Source organism: Camelus ferus, chromosome 8, assembly GCF_009834535.1.
Source record: "Camelus ferus isolate YT-003-E chromosome 8, BCGSAC_Cfer_1.0, whole genome shotgun sequence".
In the NCBI taxonomy this organism is placed as follows: Eukaryota; Metazoa; Chordata; class Mammalia; order Artiodactyla; family Camelidae; genus Camelus; species Camelus ferus.
Window position 1 is genome coordinate 78,381 of NC_045703.1, and position 19,739 is coordinate 98,119.

A 19,739-nucleotide genomic window follows, 5' to 3' on the forward strand; every position below is an offset into this window, starting at 1 on the left:
GCCGATTGGGTGGGGGAGGATTGGAGCCGAACTCCAGGCAGCTGCCTGTTGTCACAGCTGTTCCCTGTCAGGTGGAAGTCCGCTAATTACCTCTCCTGTCCAGGGGGAGGCACTAGATGCTACCTGCATTTCCAGGCCAACCCCCGCCTTTCCCCAGCAGCACGCACAAGGAGACACTCGGGGAAGACACGCGGAGGGATCCTAGGACATCCCAGGCGCTGCAGACAGAGGACGGAACCTCCCCACACTCAGAATTCCGGAACGCGGCCGAGTGGGTTGAGGAGTATTGGGGCTGTCCTCCACGCAGCTGCCTGGTGTCAGAGCTGTTCCTTGGCATGGGGAAGTCCGCTAAATTCCTCCGCTGTCCAGGGGAAGGTACTGCATGCTACCTTCGTTTCTATCCCTACCCCCGCCTTTCAACGGAAGCCCGCACTAGGAGACACTCGGGGAAGACACGAGGAGGACTACTAGGAGATCCCAGGCGCTGCAGACAGTAGAGGGAACCTACCCACACTCAGAAATCTGGAACGCGGCCGAGTGGCTGTGGGATGTTTGGGACCGCGCTCCACATAGCTGCCTGGTGTCACAGCTGTTCCATGGCAGGGGGAATTCCGTTAATTACATCAATGGTCCAGGGGGAGGCACTACATTCTACCTGCATTTCCAGCCCAACCCCCACCTTTCCCTGGCAGACCGCAATAGCAGAGACTCGGGGAAGAAACCCGGAGTGCTCCTATGAGATCCCAGTTGCTGCAGTCAGAAGACGGAACCTCCCGACACTCAGAATTCCGGAACGAGGCCGAGTGGTTGGGGGAGGTTTGGGGCCGCACTCCACTCAGCTGCCTGTTGTCACAGCTATTCCCTGTCAGGGGAATTCCTCTATAAACCTCCCGTGTCCAGGGGGAGGCACTAAATGCTACCTGCATTTCCAGCCCAACCCCCGACTTTCCCATGTAGCCCGCACTAGGAGACACTCGGGTAAGACACGGGGAGGGCTCCTAGGAGATCCCAGTGGCTGCAGACTTAGGACGGAACCTCCCCAACTCAGAAATCCGGAACGCGGCCGAGTGGGTTGTGGAGGTTTGGGGCCGCCCTCCACGCACCTGCCTTGTGTCAGAGCTGTTCCCTGTAAGGGGGAAGTCCGTTAATTACCTCCCCTGTCCAGGGGGAGGCACTAGATGCTACCTACAATTCCAGCCCAAACCCCGCATTTCCCCGGGAGCCCGCACTAGAAAACACTCAGGGAAGTCACGCGGAAGGCTCCTAGGAGATCCCAAGAGCTGCAGACAGAGGAAGGAACCTCCCCACACTCAGAATTCCGGAATGCGGCCGAGTGGTTGTGGGAGGTTTAAGGCCGCCCTCCACGCAGCTGCCTGTTGTCACAGCTGTTCCCTGGCAGGATGAATTCCGATAAATACATCAACAGTCCAGGGGGAGCCACTACATTCTACCTGCATTTGCAGCCGAACCCCCGCCTTTCCCTGGCAGCCCGCAATAGCAGACACTCGGGTAAGAAACGCGGAAGGCTCCTAGGAGATCCCATGCGCTGCAGACAGAGGACGGAAATTCCCCACACTCAGAATTCCGCAACGCGCCCGAGTGGGTGGGGGAGGTTTAGGGCCCTCCTCCACGATGCTGCCTGGTGTCACAGCTGTTCCCTGGCAGGGGTAAGTACGCTAATTACCTTCTCTGTCCAGGGGAAGGCATTACATGCACCTGCATTTCCAGCCCAACACCTGCCATTCCCCGGGAGCCCGCATAAATTGTCACTCGGGGAAAACACGCGGAGGGCTCCTAGGAGAATACAAGAGCTGCAGACAGAGGACGGAACCTCCCCAAACTCAGAATTCCGGAACGCGGCTTTGAGAGTGGGGGAGCTTTAGGGCCGCCCTCCACGCAGCTGACTGTTATCACAGCAGTTCCCTGTCATGGGGAAGTACGCTAAATACCTCCCTTGTCCAGGGGGAGGCACTACATGCTACCTGCATTTCCAGCCCAACCCCCGACTTTCCCAGGCAGCCCGCACTAAGAGACAATAGGGAAAATACGAGGATTTCTCCTAGGAGATTCCATGTGCTGCAGACAGAGGACGGAACCTCCCCACACTCAGAATTCCGTAACGCGGCCGAGTGGGTGGGGGAGGTTTAGGGCCGCCCACCACGCAGATTCCTGTTGTCACAGCTGTTCCCTGGCAGGGGGAAGATCGCTAAATTCCTCCCCGTCCTGGGGGAGGCACTAAATGCTTCCTGCATTTCCATCCCAACCCCCGCATTTCCCCGGTAGCCCGCACTGGGAATCACTCGTGGAAGACACGCGGATGGCTCCTAGGAGATCCCAGGCGCTGCAGACAGAGGACGGAAGCTCCACACACTCAGAAATCCGGAACGCGGCCGAGTTGGTTGGGGAGGTTTGGAGCCACCCTCCACGCAGTTGCCTTTTGTCACAGCTGTTCCCTGGCAGGGGGAAGTCCGCTAATTACCTCCCCAGTGCAGGAAGAGGCACTAGATGCTACCTGCATTTCCATCCCAACCCTGGCATTTAACCGGCAGTCCGCACTAGGAGAGAATCTGGGAAGACACGCAGAGGGCTCCTAGGAGTTCCCAGGCACTGCAGACAGAGGACGGAACCTCCCAACTTTCAGAATTCCGGAACGTGGCCGAGTGGGTGGGGGAGGTTTGGGACCGCCTTCCACGAAGCTTCCTGTTGTCACAGCTGATCCCTGGCAGGGGGAATTCCGCTAATAACCTCCCCTGTCCAGGGGGAGGCACTACATCCTACCTGCATTTCCAGCCCTACCCCCGCCTTTAACCGGAAACCCGCACTAAAATTCACTCGGGGAAGACACGCGGAGGGCTTCTAGGATATCCCAGGCGCTGCAGACCGAGGAAGGATCCTCCCACACTCAGAATTCCGGAAGTCGGCCGAGTGGGTGGGGGAGGATTGGGACCGACCTTCACGAAGCTGCCTTGTGTCACAGCTGTTCCCTGGCAGGGGGAATTCCGCTAATTACATCAACTGTCCAGGGGGAGGCACTACATGCTACCTGCATTTCCAGCCCAACGCCAGCCTTTCCCCGGCAGCCTGCAATAGCTGACACTCGTGTCAGAAAAGCAGAGGGCCCCTAGGAGATCCCAGTGGCTGCAGACAGAGGACGGAACCTCCCCACACTCAGAATTAGGGAATAAGTAGGAGTGGTTTGGGGAGGTTTGGGGGCGCCCTCCACGCAGCTGCCTGGTGTCACAGCTGTTCCCTGGCAGGGGGAAGTCCGCTAAATACCTCCCCTGTCCAGGGGGAGGCACTACGAATTTCCTGCATTTCCAGACGAACCCCCGAATTTCGCCGGCAGCCCGCACTAAGAGTCATTCGGGGAAGACACGCGGAGGGCTCCTAGGAGATCCCAGGCTCTGCAGACGGAGGACGGAACCTCCCCACACTCAGAATTCCGGAACGCAACCGAGTGGTTGGGGGAGGTTTGGGACCGCACTCCACTCAGGTGCCTGGTGTCACAGCTGTTCCCTGGCAGGGGGAATTCCGCTAATTACCTCCCCAGTCCAGGGGGAGGCACTACATGCTACCTGCATTTCCAGCCAAACCCCCGCCTTTCCCCGGAAGCCCACACTAGAGACACTCGGGGAAGACACGCGGAGGGCTCTTAGGAGATCCCAGGAGCTGCAGGCAGAGGACGAAACCTCCACACACTCAGAATTACGGAACACGTACGAGTGGGTTGGGGAGGTTTGGGGCCGCACTCCACACAGCTGCCTGGTGTCACAGCTGTTCCCAGACAGGGGGATGTCCGCTAACTACCTTCCCTGTCCAGGGGGAGGCACTACATGTTTCCTGCATTTCCAGCCCAACCCCCGCTTTTCCCCGGCATCCCGCACTAGGAGACACTCGGGGAAGACACGAGGAGGACTACTAGGAGATCCCAGGCGCTGCAGACATTAGAGGGAACCTCCCCACACTCAGAAATCTGGAAAGCGGCCGAGTGGCTGGGGGATGTTTGGGACCGAGCTCCACACAGCTGCCTGGTGTCACAGCTGTTCCATGGCAGGGGGAATTCCGTTAATTACATCAACTGTCCAGGGGGAGGCACTACATTCTACCTGTATTTTCAGCCCAACCCCCGCCTTTCCCTGGCAGACCGCAATAGCAGACACTCGTGGAAGAAACCTGGAGGGCTCCTATGAGATCCCAGGTGCTGCAGTCAGATGACGGAACCTCCCGACACTCAGAATTCCGGAACGAGGCCGAGTGGGTGGGGTAGGTTTGGGGCCGCCCTCCACTCAGCTGCCTGTTGTCACAGCTATTCCCTGTCAGGGGAATTCCTCTAAATACCTCCCGTGTCCAGGGGGAGGCACTAAATGCTACCTACATTTCCAGCCCAACCCCCGACTTTCCCATGTAGCCCGCAATAGCAGACACTCGTGAAATGAACGAGCAGGGCTCCTAGGAGATCCCATGCGCTGCAGACAGAGGACGGAACTTCCCCACACTCAGAATTCCGCAACGCACCCGAGTGGATGGGGGAGGTTTAGGGCCGTCCTCCAAGATGCTGCGTGGTGTCACAGCTGTTCCCTGGCAGGGGTAAGTACGCTAATTACCTTCTCTGTCCAGGGGAAGGCATTACATGCTTCCTGCATTTCCAGCCCAACCCCTGCCATTCCCTGGGAGCCCGCATAAAGAGTCACTCGGGGAAGACACGCGGAAGGCTCCTAGGAGATTACAAGAGCTGCAGACAGAGTACGGAACCTCCCCAAACTCAGAATTCCGGAACGCGGCCGAGAGGGTGGGGGAGATTTAGGGCCGCCCTCCACGCAGCTGCCTGGTATCACAGCAGTTCCCTGTCATGGGGAAGTCCGCTAAATACCTCCCTTGTCCAGGGGGAGGCACTACATGCTATCTGCATTTCCAGCCCAACCCCTGACTTTCCCAGGCAGCCCGCACTAAGAGACAATAGGGAAAATACGCGGATTTCTCCTAGGAGATTCCATGTGCTGCAGACAGATGACGGAACCTCCCCACACTCAGAATTCCGTAACGCGGCCGAGTGGGTGGGGGAGGTTTAGGGCTGCCCAGCACGCAGCTGCCTGTTGTCACAGCTGTTCCCTGGCAGGGGGAAGATAGCTAAAATCCTCCCCGTCCAGGGGGAGACAATAAATGCTTTCTGCATTTCCATCCCAACCCCCGCTTTTCCCCGGTATCCCGCACAAGGAATCACTCGTGGAAGACACGCGGATTGCTCATAGGAGATCCCAGGCGCTGCAGACAGAGGACGGAATCTCCCCACACTCAGAAATCCGGAACGCGGCCGAGTTGGTTGGGGAGGTTTGGAGCCACCCTCCACGCAGTTGCCTTTTGTCACAGCTGTTCCCTGGCAGGGGATGTCCGCTAATTACCTCCCCAGTCCAGGGGGAGGCACGACATGCTACCTGCATTTACAGCATAACCCCCGCATTTCCCAGGCAGCCCGCACTAGAGACACTCGGGGAAGACACACGGAGGGCTCCTAGGTGATCCCAGGCGCTGCAGACACAGGACGGAACCTCCCCACCCTCAGAGTTACGGATCACGGCCGATTGGGTGGGGGAGGATTGGAGCCGAACTCCAGGCAGCTGCCTGTTGTCACAGCTGTTCCCTGTCAGGTGGAAGTCCGCTAATTACCTCTCCTGTCCAGGGGGAGGCACTAGATGCTACCTGCATTTCCAGGCCAACCCCCGCCTTTCCCCAGCAGCACGCACAAGGAGACACTCGGGGAAGACACGCGGAGGGATCCTAGGACATCCCAGGCGCTGCAGACAGAGGACGGAACCTCCCCACACTCAGAATTCCGGAACGCGGCCGAGTGGGTTGAGGAGTATTGGGGCTGTCCTCCACGCAGCTGCCTGGTGTCAGAGCTGTTCCTTGGCATGGGGAAGTCCGCTAAATTCCTCCGCTGTCCAGGGGAAGGTACTGCATGCTACCTTCGTTTCTATCCCTACCCCCGCCTTTCAACGGAAGCCCGCACTAGGAGACACTCGGGGAAGACACGAGGAGGACTACTAGGAGATCCCAGGCGCTGCAGACAGTAGAGGGAACCTACCCACACTCAGAAATCTGGAACGCGGCCGAGTGGCTGTGGGATGTTTGGGACCGCGCTCCACATAGCTGCCTGGTGTCACAGCTGTTCCATGGCAGGGGGAATTCCGTTAATTACATCAATGGTCCAGGGGGAGGCACTACATTCTACCTGCATTTCCAGCCCAACCCCCACCTTTCCCTGGCAGACCGCAATAGCAGAGACTCGGGGAAGAAACCCGGAGTGCTCCTATGAGATCCCAGTTGCTGCAGTCAGAAGACGGAACCTCCCGACACTCAGAATTCCGGAACGAGGCCGAGTGGTTGGGGGAGGTTTGGGGCCGCACTCCACTCAGCTGCCTGTTGTCACAGCTATTCCCTGTCAGGGGAATTCCTCTATAAACCTCCCGTGTCCAGGGGGAGGCACTAAATGCTACCTGCATTTCCAGCCCAACCCCCGACTTTCCCATGTAGCCCGCACTAGGAGACACTCGGGTAAGACACGGGGAGGGCTCCTAGGAGATCCCAGTGGCTGCAGACTTAGGACGGAACCTCCCCAACTCAGAAATCCGGAACGCGGCCGAGTGGGTTGTGGAGGTTTGGGGCCGCCCTCCACGCACCTGCCTTGTGTCAGAGCTGTTCCCTGTAAGGGGGAAGTCCGTTAATTACCTCCCCTGTCCAGGGGGAGGCACTAGATGCTACCTACAATTCCAGCCCAAACCCCGCATTTCCCCGGGAGCCCGCACTAGAAAACACTCAGGGAAGTCACGCGGAAGGCTCCTAGGAGATCCCAAGAGCTGCAGACAGAGGAAGGAACCTCCCCACACTCAGAATTACGGAATAAGTAGGAGTGGTTTGGGGAGGTTTGGGGGCGCCCTCCACGCAGCTGTCTGGTGTCACAGCTGTTCCCTGGCAGATGGAAGTCAGCTAAATACCTCCCCTGTCCAGGGGGATGTACTACGTGGTTCCTGCATTTCCAGACCAACCCCCGCCTTTCCCCGGCAGCCCGTACTAAGAGCCACTCCGGGAAGACACGCGGAGGGATCCTAGGAGATCCCAGGCGCTGCAGACAGAGGACGGAACCTCCCCACACTCAGAATTCCGGAACGCGGCCGAGTGGTTGTGGGAGGTTTAAGGCCGCCCTCCACGCAGCTGCCTGTTGTCACAGCTGTTCCCTGGCAGGATGAATTCCGATAAATACATCAACAGTCCAGGGGGAGCCACTACATTCTACCTGCTTTTGCAGCCGAACCCCCGCCTTTCCCTGGCAGCCCGCAATAGCAGACACTCGGGTAAGAAACGCGGAAGGCTCCTAGGAGATCCCATGCGCTGCAGACAGAGGACGGAAATTCCCCACACTCAGAATTCCGCAACGCGCCCGAGTGGGTGGGGGAGGTTTAGGGCCCTCCTCCACGATGCTGCCTGGTGTCACAGCTGTTCCCTGGCAGGGGTAAGTACGCTAATTACCTTCTCTGTCCAGGGGAAGGCATTATATGCACCTGCATTTCCAGCCCAACACCTGCCATTCCCCGGGAGCCCGCATAAATTGTCACTCGGGGAAAACACGCGGAGGGCTCCTAGGAGATTACAAGAGCTGCAGACAGAGTACGGAACCTCCCCAAACTCAGAATTCCGGAACGCGGCTTTGAGAGTGGGGGAGCTTTAGGGCCGCCCTCCACGCAGCTGACTGTTATCACAGCAGTTCCCTGTCATGGGGAAGTACGCTAAATACCTCCCTTGTCCAGGGGGAGGCACTACATGCTACCTGCATTTCCAGCCCAACCCCCGACTTTCCCAGGCAGCCCGCATCAAGAGACAATAGGGAAAATACGAGGATTTCTCCTAGGAGATTCCATGTGCTGCAGACAGAGGACGGAACCTCCCCACACTCAGAATTCCGTAACGCAGCCGAGTGGGTGGGGGAGGTTTAGGGCCGCCCACCACGCAGATTCCTGTTGTCACAGCTGTTCCCTGGCAGGGGGAAGATCGCTAAATTCCTCCCCGTCCTGGGGGAGGCACTAAATGCTTCCTGCATTTCCATCCCAACCCCCGCATTTCCCCGGTAGCCCGCACTGGGAATCACTCGTGGAAGACACGCGGATGGCTCCTAGGAGATCCCAGGCGCTGCAGACAGAGGACGGAAGCTCCACACACTCAGAAATCCGGAACGCGGCCGAGTTGGTTGGGGAGGTTTGGAGCCACCCTCCACGCAGTTGCCTTTTGTCACAGCTGTTCCCTGGCAGGGGGAAGTCCGCTAATTACCTCCCCAGTGCAGGAAGAGGCACTAGATGCTACCTGCATTTCCATCCCAACCCTGGCATTTAACCGGCAGTCCGCACTAGGAGAGAATCTGGGAAGACACGCAGAGGGCTCCTAGGAGTTCCCAGGCACTGCAGACAGAGGACGGAACCTCCCAACTTTCAGAATTCCGGAACGTGGCCGAGTGGGTGGGGGAGGTTTGGGACCGCCTTCCACGAAGCTTCCTGTTGTCACAGCTGATCCCTGGCAGGGGGAATTCCGCTAATAACCTCCCCTGTCCAGGGGGAGGCACTACATCCTACCTGCATTTCCAGCCCTACCCCCGCCTTTAACCGGAAACCCGCACTAAAATTCACTCGGGAAAGACACGCGGAGGGCTTCTAGGATATCCCAGGCGCTGCAGACCGAGGAAGGATCCTCCCACACTCAGAATTCCGGAAGTCGGCCGAGTGGGTGGGGGAGGATTGGGACCGACCTTCACGAAGCTGCCTTGTGTCACAGCTGTTCCCTGGCAGGGGGAATTCCGCTAATTACATCAACTGTCCAGGGGGAGGCACTACATGCTACCTGCATTTCCAGCCCAACGCCAGCCTTTCCCCGGCAGCCTGCAATAGCTGACACTCGTGTCAGAAAAGCAGAGGGCCCCTAGGAGATCCCAGTGGCTGCAGACAGAGGACGGAACCTCCCCACACTCAGAATTAGGGAATAAGTAGGAGTGGTTTGGGGAGGTTTGGGGGCGCCCTCCACGCAGCTGCCTGGTGTCACAGCTGTTCCCTGGCAGGGGGAAGTCCGCTAAATACCTCCCCTGTCCAGGGGGAGGCACTACGAATTTCCTGCATTTCCAGACGAACCCCCGAATTTCGCCGGCAGCCCGCACTAAGAGTCATTCGGGGAAGACACGCGGAGGGCTCCTAGGAGATCCCAGGCTCTGCAGACGGAGGACGGAACCTCCCCACACTCAGAATTCCGGAACGCAACCGAGTGGTTGGGGGAGGTTTGGGACCGCACTCCACTCAGGTGCCTGGTGTCACAGCTGTTCCCTGGCAGGGGGAATTCCGCTAATTACCTCCCCAGTCCAGGGGGAGGCACTACATGCTACCTGCATTTCCAGCCAAACCCCCGCCTTTCCCCGGAAGCCCACACTAGAGACACTCGGGGAAGACACGCGGAGGGCTCTTAGGAGATCCCAGGAGCTGCAGGCAGAGGACGAAACCTCCACACACTCAGAATTACGGAACACGTACGAGTGGGTTGGGGAGGTTTGGGGCCGCACTCCACACAGCTGCCTGGTGTCACAGCTGTTCCCAGACAGGGGGATGTCCGCTAACTACCTTCCCTGTCCAGGGGGAGGCACTACATGTTTCCTGCATTTCCAGCCCAACCCCCGCTTTTCCCCGGCATCCCGCACTAGGAGACACTCGGGGAAGACACGAGGAGGACTACTAGGAGATCCCAGGCGCTGCAGACATTAGAGGGAACCTCCCCACACTCAGAAATCTGGAAAGCGGCCGAGTGGCTGGGGGATGTTTGGGACCGAGCTCCACACAGCTGCCTGGTGTCACAGCTGTTCCATGGCAGGGGGAATTCCGTTAATTACATCAACTGTCCAGGGGGAGGCACTACATTCTACCTGTATTTTCAGCCCAACCCCCGCCTTTCCCTGGCCGACCGCAATAGCAGACACTCGTGGAAGAAACCTGGAGGGCTCCTATGAGATCCCAGGTGCTGCAGTCAGATGACGGAACCTCCCGACACTCAGAATTCCGGAACGAGGCCGAGTGGGTGGGGTAGGTTTGGGGCCGCCCTCCACTCAGCTGCCTGTTGTCACAGCTATTCCCTGTCAGGGGAATTCCTCTAAATACCTCCCGTGTCCAGGGGGAGGCACTAAATGCTACCTACATTTCCAGCCCAACCCCCGACTTTCCCATGTAGCCCGCAATAGCAGACACTCGTGAAATGAACGAGCAGGGCTCCTAGGAGATCCCATGCGCTGCAGACAGAGGACGGAACTTCCCCACACTCAGAATTCCGCAACGCACCCGAGTGGATGGGGGAGGTTTAGGGCCGTCCTCCAAGATGCTGCGTGGTGTCACAGCTGTTCCCTGGCAGGGGTAAGTACGCTAATTACCTTCTCTGTCCAGGGGAAGGCATTACATGCTTCCTGCATTTCCAGCCCAACCCCTGCCATTCCCTGGGAGCCCGCATAAAGAGTCACTCGGGGAAGACACGCGGAAGGCTCCTAGGAGATTACAAGAGCTGCAGACAGAGTACGGAACCTCCCCAAACTCAGAATTCCGGAACGCGGCCGAGAGGGTGGGGGAGATTTAGGGCCGCCCTCCACGCAGCTGCCTGGTATCACAGCAGTTCCCTGTCATGGGGAAGTCCGCTAAATACCTCCCTTGTCCAGGGGGAGGCACTACATGCTACCTGCATTTCCAGCCCAACCCCTGACTTTCCCAGGCAGCCCGCACTAAGAGACAATAGGGAAAATACGCGGATTTCTCCTAGGAGATTCCATGTGCTGCAGACAGATGACGGAACCTCCCCACACTCAGAATTCCGTAACGCGGCCGAGTGGGTGGGGGAGGTTTAGGGCTGCCCAGCACGCAGCTGCCTGTTGTCACAGCTGTTCCCTGGCAGGGGGAAGATAGCTAAAATCCTCCCCGTCCAGGGGGAGACAATAAATGCTTTCTGCATTTCCATCCCAACCCCCGCTTTTCCCCGGTATCCCGCACTAGGAATCACTCGTGGAAGACACGCGGATTGCTCATAGGAGATCCCAGGCGCTGCAGACAGAGGACGGAATCTCCCCACACTCAGAAATCCGGAACGCGGCCGAGTTGGTTGGGGAGGTTTGGAGCCACCCTCCACGCAGTTGCCTTTTGTCACAGCTGTTCCCTGGCAGGGGGAAGTCCGCTAATTACCTCCCCTGTGCAGGTAGAAGCACTAGATACTACCTGCATTTCCATCCCAACCCTGGCATTTAACCGGCAGTCCGCACTAGGAGAGAATCTGGGAAGACACGCGGAGGGCTCCTAGGAGTTCCCAGGCACTGCAGACAGAGGACGGAACCTCCCAACATTCAGAATTCCGGAACGTGGCCGAGTGGGTGGGGGAGGTTTGGGACCGCCTTCCACGAAGCTTCCTGCTGTCACAGCTAATCCCTGGCAGGGGGAATTCCGCTAATAACCTCCCCTGTCCAGGGGGAGGCACTACATCCTACCTGCATTTCCAGCCCAACGCCAGCCTTTCCCCGGCAGCCTGCAATAGCTGACACTCGTGTAAGAAAAGCGGAGGGCCCCTAGGAGATCCCAGGAGCTGCAGACAGAGGAAGGAACCTCCCCACACTCAGAGTTAGGGAATAAGTAGGAGTGGTTTGGGAGGTTTGGGGGCGCCCTCCACGCAGCTGCCTGGTGTCACAGCTGTTCCCTGGCAGGGGGAAGTCCGCTATATACCTCCCCTGTCCAGGGGGAGGCACTACGATTTTCCTACATTTCCAGACGAACCCCCGAATTTCGCCGGCAGCCCGCACTAAGAGCCATTCGGGGAAGACACGCGGAGGCCTCCTAGGAGATCCCAGGCTCTGCAGACGGAGGACGGAACCTCCCCACACTCAGAATTCCGGAACGCAACCGAGTGGTTGGGGGAGGTTTGGGACCGCCCTCCACTCATCTGCCTGGTGTCACAGCTGTTCCCTGGCAGGGAGAATTCCGCTAATTACCTCCCTAGTCCAGGGGGAGGCACTACATGCTACCTGCATTTCCAGCCAAACCCCCGCCTTTCCCCGGAAGACTACACTGGAGACACTCGGTGAAGACACGCGGAGGGCTCTTAGGAGATCCCAGGCGCTGCAGGCAGAGGACGAAACCTCCACACACTCAGAATTACGGAACACGTACGAGTGGGTTGGGGAGGTTTTGGGCGCCCTCCACGCAGCTGCCTGGAGTCACAGCTGTTCCCTGTCAGGGGGAAGTCCGCTAATTACCTCCCCTGTACAGGGGGTGGCACTACATGGTTCCTGCATTTCCAGCACAACCCCCGCTTTTCCCCGGCAGCACGCATTAGGACACACTAGGGGAAAACATGCGGAGGGCTCCTAGTAGATCCCACGCGCTGCAGACCGAGGACGGAACCTCCCCACACTCAGATATCCGGAATAAGTAGGAGAGGTTTCGGGATGTTTGGGGCCGCCCTCCACGCAGCTGCCTGGTGTCACAGCTGGTCCTTTGCAGGGGGAAGTCCGCTAAATTCCTACGCTGTCCAGGGTGAGGCACTACATGCTACCTTCATTTCCAGCCCAACCCCCGCCTTTCAACGGCAGCCCGCCCTAGGAGACACTCAGGGAAGACACGTGGAGGGCTCCTAGTAGATCCCAAGATCTGCAGACAAAAGGCGGAACCTCCCCACACTCAGAATTATGGAATTAGTAGGAGTGGTTTGGGGAGGTATGGGGGCGCCCTCCACGCAGATGCCTTTTGTCACAGCTGTTCCCTGGCAGGGGTAAGTCCGCTAATTACCTCCCCAGTCCAGGGTGTGGTACTAGATGCTACCTGCATTTCCAGCCCAACCCCCGCCTTTCCCGGGCAGACCACACTAGGAGACACTGGGGGAAGACAAGCGGAGGGCTCCTAGGAGATCACAGGGGCTGCAGACAGAGGACGGAACCTCCCCAACTCAGAAATCCAGAACGCGGTCAAATGGGTGGGGGAGGTTTGGGGCCGCCCTCCACGCACCTGCCTTGTGTCAGAGCTGTTCCCTCTCAGGGGGAAGTCCGCTAATTACCTCCCCTGTCAACGGGGAGGAACTAGATGCTACCTGCATTTCCAGCCCAAACCCCGCATTTCCCCGGCAGCCAGCACTAGGAAACACTCAGGAAAGACACGCAGAATGCTCCTAGGAGATCCCAAGAGCTGCAGAGAGAGGACAAAACCTCCCCACACTCAGAATTACGGAATAAGTAGAAGTGGTCTGGGTAGTTTTGGGGGCGCACTCCACGTAGCTGCCTGGTGTCACACTTGTTCCCTGGCAGGGGGAAGTCCGCTAATTACCTCATCATTCCAGGGGGAGGCAATAGATGCTACCTGCATTTCCAGAACAACCCACGCCTTTCCTCGGCAGCCCACACTAGAGAAACTCGTTGAAGACACGCCGAGGGCTCCTAGGAGATCCCAGGTGCTGCAGACAGAGGACCGAACTTCCCCACACTCAGAGTTACGGAACGCGGCCGAGTGGGTGGGGGAGGATTGGAGCCGCCCTCCACGCATCTGCCTGTTGTCACAGCTGTTACCTGTCAGGGGGAAGTCCGCTAAATAATTCCATTGTCCAGGGGGAAGCACTATATTTTTCCTACATTTCCAGCCCTACCCCTGCCTTTCCCCGGCAGCCCGCAATAGGAGTCACTCGGGGAAGACACGCGGAAGGCTCCTAGGAGATCCCAGGGGATGCAGAAAGAGGACGGAACCTCCCCACACTCAGAATTCCGGAACGCGGCCGAGTGGGTGGGGGAGGATTGCGGCGGCACACCACGCACCTGCCTGGTGTCACAGCTGTTCCCTGGCAGGGGGAATTCCGCTAATTACCTCCTCTGTCCAGGTTGAGGCACTAGATGCTAAATGCATTTCCAGCCCAACCCACAGCTTTCCCCGGCAGCCCGGAATAGTAGACACTGAGGGAAGACACGTGGAGGGCTCCTAGGAGATCCCAGGTGCCGCAGACAGAGGACGGAACCTCCCCACACTCAGATTACGGAATACGTACGAGAGGGTTGGGGAGGTTTGGGGCCGCACTTCACACAGCTGCCTGGTGTCACAGCTGTTCCCTGGCAGGGGGAATTCCGTTAATTACATAAACTGTCCAAGGGGAGGCAGTACATTCTACCTGCATTTCCAGCCCAACCCCCGCCTTTCCCTGGCACCTCGCAATAGCAGAATCTCGGGGAAGAAACGCAGAGGTCTACTATGAGATCCCAGGAGCTGCAGTCAGAAGACGGAACCTCCCCACACTCAGAATTCCGGAACGAGGCCGAGTGTATGGGGGAGTTTTGGGGCCGCCCTCCACGCAGCTGCCTGTTGTCACAGCTATTCCCTGTCAGGGGAATTCCGCTAAATACCTCCCGTGTCCAGGGGGAGGCACTACATGCTACCTGCATTTCCAGCCCAACCCCCGAATTTCACATGTAGCCCGCACTAGGGGACAATCGGGAAAATACGCGGATTTCTCCTAGGAGATCCCATGCGCTGCAGACAGAGGACGGAACCTCCCCACACTCAGAATTCCGGAACGCGGCCGAGTGGGTGGGGGAGGTTTAAGGCCGCCCTCCACGCAGCTGCCTGGTGTCACAGCTGATCCCTGGCAGGGGGAATTCCGCTAATAACCTCCCCTGTCCAGGGGGAGGCACTACATCCTACCTGCATTTCCAGCCCTACCCCCGCCTTTAACCGGAAACCCGCACTAAAATTCACTCGGGAAAGACACGCGGAGGGCTTCTAGGATATCCCAGGCGCTGCAGACCGAGGAAGGATCCTCCCACACTCAGAATTCCGGAAGTCGGCCGAGTGGGTGGGGGAGGATTGGGACCGACCTTCACTAAGCTGCCTTGTGTCACAGCTGTTCCCTGGCAGGGGGAATTCCGCTAATTACATCAACTGTCCAGGGGGAGGCACTACATGCTACCTGCATTTCCAGCCCAACGCCAGCCTTTCCCCGGCAGCCTGCAATAGCTGACACTCGTGTCAGAAAAGCAGAGGGCCCCTAGGAGATCCCAGTGGCTGCAGACAGAGGACGGAACCTCCCCACACTCAGAATTAGGGAATAAGTAGGAGTGGTTTGGGGAGGTTTGGGGGCGCCCTCCACGCAGCTGCCTGGTGTCACAGCTGTTCCCTGGCAGGGGGAAGTCCGCTAAATACCTCCCCTGTCCAGGGGGAGGCACTACGAATTTCCTGCATTTCCAGACGAACCCCCGAATTTCGCCGGCAGCCCGCACTAAGAGTCATTCGGGGAAGACACGCGGAGGGCTCCTAGGAGATCCCAGGCTCTGCAGACGGAGGACGGAACCTCCCCACACTCAGAATTCCGGAACGCAACCGAGTGGTTGGGGGAGGTTTGGGACCGCACTCCACTCAGGTGCCTGGTGTCACAGCTGTTCCCTGGCAGGGGGAATTCCGCTAATTGCCTCCCCAGTCCAGGGGGAGGCACTACATGCTACCTGCATTTCCAGCCAAACCCCCGCCTTTCCCCGGAAGCCCACACTAGAGACACTCGGGGAAGACACGCGGAGGGCTCTTAGGAGATCCCAGGAGCTGCAGGCAGAGGACGAAACCTCCACACACTCAGAATTACGGAACACGTACGAGTGGGTTGGGGAGGTTTGGGGCCGCACTCCACACAGCTGCCTGGTGTCACAGCTGTTCCCAGACAGGGGGATGTCCGCTAACTACCTTCCCTGTCCAGGGGGAGGCACTACATGTTTCCTGCATTTCCAGCCCAACCCCCGCTTTTCCCCGGCATCCCGCACTAGGAGACACTCGGGGAAGACACGAGGAGGACTACTAGGAGATCCCAGGCGCTGCAGACATTAGAGGGAACCTCCCCACACTCAGAAATCTGGAAAGCGGCCGAGTGGCTGGGGGATGTTTGGGACCGAGCTCCACACAGCTGCCTGGTGTCACAGCTGTTCCATGGCAGGGGGAATTCCGTTAATTACATCAACTGTCCAGGGGGAGGCACTACATTCTACCTGTATTTTCAGCCCAACCCCCGCCATTCCCTGGCAGACCGCAATAGCAGATACTCGTGGAAGAAACCCGGAGGGCTCCTATGAGATCCCAGGTGCTGCAGACAGATGACGGAAACTCCCGACACTCAGAATTCCGGAACGCAACCGAGTGGTTGGGGGAGGTTTGGGACCGCCCTCCACTCATCTGCCTGGTGTCACAGCTGTTCCCTGGCAGGGAGAATTCCGCTAATTACCTCCCTAGTCCAGGGGGAGGCACTACATGCTACCTGCATTTCCAGCCAAACCCCGCCTTTCCCTGGAAGACTACACTGGAGACACTCGGTGAAGACACGCGGAGGGCTCTTAGGAGATCCCAGGCGCTGCAGGCAGAGGACGAAACCTCCACACACTCAGAATTACGGAACACGTACGAGTGGGTTGGGGAGGTTTTGGGCGCCCTCCACGCAGCTGCCTGGAGTCACAGCTGTTCCCTGTCAGGGGGAAGTCCGCTAATTACCTCCCCTGTACAGGGGGTGGCACTACATGGTTCCTGCATTTCCAGCACAACCCCCGCTTTTCCCCGGCAGCACGCATTAGGACACACTAGGGGAAAACATGCGGAGGGCTCCTAGTAGATCCCCCGCGCTGCAGACAGAGGACGGAACCTCCCCACACTCAGATATCCGGAATAAGTAGGAGAGGTTTCGGGATGTTTGGGGCCGCCCTCCACGCAGCTGCCTGGTGTCACAGCTGGTCCTTTGCAGGGGGAAGTCCGCTAAATTCCTACGCTGTCCAGGGTGAGGCACTACATGCTACCTTCATTTCCAGCCCAACCCCCGCCTTTCAACGGCAGCCCGCCCTAGGAGACACTCAGGGAAGACACGTGGAGGGCTCCTAGTAGATCCCAAGAGCTGCAGACAAAAGGCGGAACCTCCCCACACTCAGAATTATGGAATTAGTAGGAGTGGTTTGGGGAGGTATGGGGGCGCCCTCCACGCAGATGCCTTTTGTCACAGCTGTTCCCTGGCAGGGGTAAGTCCGCTAATTACCTCCCCAGTCCAGGGTGTGGTACTAGATGCTACCTGCATTTCCAGCCCAACCCCCGCCTTTCCCGGGCAGACCACACTAGGAGACACTGGGGGAAGACAAGCGGAGGGCTCCTAGGAGATCACAGGGGCTGCAGACAGAGGACGGAACCTCCCCAACTCAGAAATCCAGAACGCGGTCAAATGGGTGGGGGAGGTTTGGGGCCGCCCTCCACGCACCTGCCTTGTGTCAGAGCTGTTCCCTCTCAGGGGGAAGTCCGCTAATTACCTCCCCTGTCAACGGGGAGGAACTAGATGCTACCTGCATTTCCAGCCCAAACCCCGCATTTCCCCGGCAGCCAGCACTAGGAAACACTCAGGAAAGACACGCAGAATGCTCCTAGGAGATCCCAAGAGCTGCAGAGAGAGGACAAAACCTCCCCACACTCAGAATTACGGAATAAGTAGAAGTGGTCTGGGTAGTTTTGGGGGCGCACTCCACGTAGCTGCCTGGTGTCACACTTGTTCCCTGGCAGGGGGAAGTCCGCTAATTACCTCATCATTCCAGGGGGAGGCAATAGATGCTACCTGCATTTCCAGAACAACCCACGCCTTTCCTCGGCAGCCCACACTAGAGAAACTCGTTGAAGACACGCCGAGGGCTCCTAGGAGATCCCAGGTGCTGCAGACAGAGGACCGAACTTCCCCACACTCAGAGTTACGGAACGCGGCCGAGTGGGTGGGGGAGGATTGGAGCCGCCCTCCACGCATCTGCCTGTTGTCACAGCTGTTACCTGTCAGGGGGAAGTCCGCTAAATAATTCCATTGTCCAGGGGGAAGCACTATATTTTTCCTACATTTCCAGCCCTACCCCTGCCTTTCCCCGGCAGCCCGCAATAGGAGTCACTCGGGGAAGACACGCGGAAGGCTCCTAGGAGATCCCAGGGGATGCAGAAAGAGGACGGAACCTCCCCACACTCAGAATTCCGGAACGCGGCCGAGTGGGTGGGGGAGGATTGCGGCCGCACACCACGCACCTGCCTGGTGTCACAGCTGTTCCCTGGCAGGGGGAATTCCGCTAATTACCTCCTCTGTCCAGGTTGAGGCACTAGATGCTAAATGCATTTCCAGCCCAACCCACAGCTTTCCCCGGCAGCCCGGAATAGTAGACACTGAGGGAAGACACGTGGAGGGCTCCTAGGAGATCCCAGGTGCCGCAGACAGAGGACGGAACCTCCCCACACTCAGATTACGGAATACGTACGAGAGGGTTGGGGAGGTTTGGGGCCGCACTTCACACAGCTGCCTGGTGTCACAGCTGTTCCCTGGCAGGGGGAATTCCGTTAATTACATAAACTGTCCAAGGGGAGGCAGTACATTCTACCTGCATTTCCAGCCCAACCCCCGCCTTTCCCTGGCAGCTCGCAATAGCAGAATCTCGGGGAAGAAACGCAGAGGTCTACTGTGAGATCCCAGGAGCTGCAGTCAGAAGACGGAACCTCCCCACACTCAGAATTCCGGAACGAGGCCGAGTGTGTGGGGGAGTTTTGGGGCCGCCCTCCACGCAGCTGCCTGTTGTCACAGCTATTCCCTGTCAGGGGAATTCCGCTAAATACCTCCCGTGTCCAGGGGGAGGCACTACATGCTACCTGCATTTCCAGCCCAACCCCCGAATTTCACATGTAGCCCGCACTAGGAGACAATCGGGAAAATACGCGGATTTCTCCTAGGAGATCCCATGCGCTGCAGACAGAGGACGGAACCTCCCCACACTCAGAATTCCGGAACGCGGCCGAGTGGGTGGGGGAGGTTTAAGGCCGCCCTCCACGCAGCTGCCTGGTGTCACAGCTGCTCCCTTGCAGGTGGAATTCCGCCAATTACCTCCCCTGTCCGGGGGAAGGCACTACATGCTTCCTGCATTTCCAGTCATATCCCCGCCTTTCCCAAGCAGCCCGCACTATGAGACACTCCAGGAACACACGAGGAGTACTACTAGGAGATCCCAGGTGCTGCAGACAGAGGACGGAACCTCCCCACACTCAGAATTCCGGATGTTGGCCGAGTGGTTGGGGGAGGTTTTTGACCACGCTCCACGCAGCTGCCTGGTGTCAAAGCTGTTCCATGGCAGGGGGAATTCCGCTAAAAACCTCCCCTGTCCAGGGGGAGGCACTTCATGCTACCTGCATTTCCAGCAAAATCCCCGCCTGTCAACGGAAGCCCGCCCTAGGAGACACTCAGGGAAGACACTCGGAAGTCTCCTAGGAGATCCCAAGAGCTGCAGACAGAAGACGGAACCTCCCCACACTCAGAATTAGGTAATAAATAGGAGTGGTTTGGAGAGGTATGGGGGCGCCCTCCACGCAGCTGCCTGGTGTCACAGCTGTTCCCTTGTAGGAAGAAGTCCGCTAAATACCTCCCCTGTCCAGGGGGAGGCACTACGAGTTTTCTGCATTTCCAGACGGACCCCCGACTTTCCCCGGCAGCCCGCACTAAGAGCCACTCAGGGAAGACACGCGGAGGGCTCCTAGGCGATCCCAGGCGCTGCAGACTGAGGACGGAACCTCCCCACACTCAGAATTCCGGAACGCAACCGAGTGTGTGGGGGAGGTTTGGGACCGCCCTCCACTCAGCTGCCTGGTGTCACAGCTGTTCCCTGGCAGGGGGAAGTCCGCTAATTACCTCCC